The following is a 1884-nucleotide window of genomic DNA, read 5'->3' as shown; positions in this document are numbered from 1 at the left end:
TTTAAAGACTCCACCCTACACTTAAAGACTCCGCCCTACATTTAAAGACTCCACCCTAAGTTTAAAGACTCCATCCTACATTTAAAGACTCCACCCTACACTTAAAGACTCCGCCCTACATTTAAAGACTCCGCCCTAAGTTTAAAGACTCAGCCCTACCTTTAAAGACTCCGCCCTACATTTAAAGACTCCACCCTATATTTAAAGACTCCACCCTATATTTAAAGACTCCACCCTAAGTTTAAAGACTCCACCCTAAGTTTAAAGACTCCACTCTAAGTTTAAAGACTCCGCCCTACATTTAAAGACTCCGCCCTACATTTAAAGACTCCGCCCTAAGTTTAAAGACTCAGCCCTACCTTTAAAGACTCCGCCCTAACTTTAAAGACTCCACCCTAAGTTTAAAGATTCCACCCCAAGTTTAAAGACTCCACCCTAAGTTTAAAGACTCCGCCCTACATTTAAAGACTCCGCCCTAAGTTTAAAGACTCAGCCCTACCTTTAAAGACTCCACCCTACATTTAAAGACTCCACCCTAAGTTTAAAGACTCCGCCCTAAGTTTAAAGACTCAGCCCTACCTTTAAAGACTCCGCCCTACATTTAAAGACTCCACCCTACATTTAAAGACTCCACCCTACATTTAAAGACTCCACCCTAAGTTTAAAGACTCAGCCCTACCTTTAAAGACTCCGCCCTACATTTAAAGACTCCACCCTAACTTTAAAGACTCCACCCTACCTTTAAAGACTCCGCCCTACATTTAAAGACTCCGCCCTACATTTAAAGACTCCACCCTACATTTAAAGACTCCACCCTACATGTTCCCTCCACAGGTTCCTGACGCCTGGAGTCTGAGGAGCGGCAGCAGAAGTTTGGATTCTTATCAAATCTGAACGAGAGCTTCAGAGAAAATGTGTGCTTTCATCTTTGTCCCCACAGGAGGGGACATAAAAACAGGAGTAGAGCAACATGCTGCTTCCAGTTGTGTGTCTGCGTGTGTGTGTGTTTAAATCCCAGCGCCTGACGTGGCTTTGATGAGAGGCTTGGACCTGGAGCGTTGATCCGAGGCGAGCAGCGGTGAAAAAAGACAAAAGCGTCCAGCTTCAAATCTCATCTTCTGTCCAGCTGGATTTGAGAGGATGAGGAGGAGGAAGGGCGGGGTAGCATCTGTCCTTCAGCCCTCAGTGTGTGTGTGTGTGTGTGTGTGTGTGTGTGTGTGTGAGTGTGTGAGTGTGTGAGTGTGTGTGTATGTGTGTGGTTTAAACCATGTCTGAGGCACTAATTTAATTGTGTGCTCCAGCTGTGCCTGCTGGTCTGTGGGCCGAAGGTGAGTAATCTGTAATCTGTAATCTGAGGGGAGGAGCCCTGCAGAGCCCACTTCCTGCCAGCTGTCCACACCTGCTTCATTCACCTGAACAGGTTCCTTCGTGTCTCTGTGGAGACAAAACAACAGGACAATTTATGGACCACCAGAACAACATGGAACAAGAGCTGCAGGCTGTCCATTCATTTACCCTGAACCAGACCCCTGACCCACCAACAGACCCCTGACCCACCAACAGACCCCTGACCCATCAACAGACCCCTGACCCACCAACAGACCCCTGACCCACCAACAGATCCCTGACCCACCAACAGACCACTGACCCACCAACAGATCCCTGACCCACCAACAGACCACTGACCCACCAACAGGACCCTGACCCACCAACAGACCACTGACCCACCAACAGACCCCTGACCCACCAACAGGACCCTGACCCACCAACAGACCACTGACCCACCAACAGGACCCTGACTCACCAACAGACCCCTGACCCACCAACAGGACCCTGACCCACCAACAGACCACTGACCCACCAACAGGACCCTGACCCACCAAC

The sequence above is a fragment of the Austrofundulus limnaeus genome, unplaced genomic scaffold, assembly GCF_001266775.1.
Source record: "Austrofundulus limnaeus strain Quisiro unplaced genomic scaffold, Austrofundulus_limnaeus-1.0 Scaffold259, whole genome shotgun sequence".
In the NCBI taxonomy this organism is placed as follows: domain Eukaryota; kingdom Metazoa; phylum Chordata; class Actinopteri; order Cyprinodontiformes; family Rivulidae; genus Austrofundulus; species Austrofundulus limnaeus.
The sequence above is the reverse complement of the archived record's forward strand: the minus strand, read 5'-3'. Positions refer to the sequence as shown.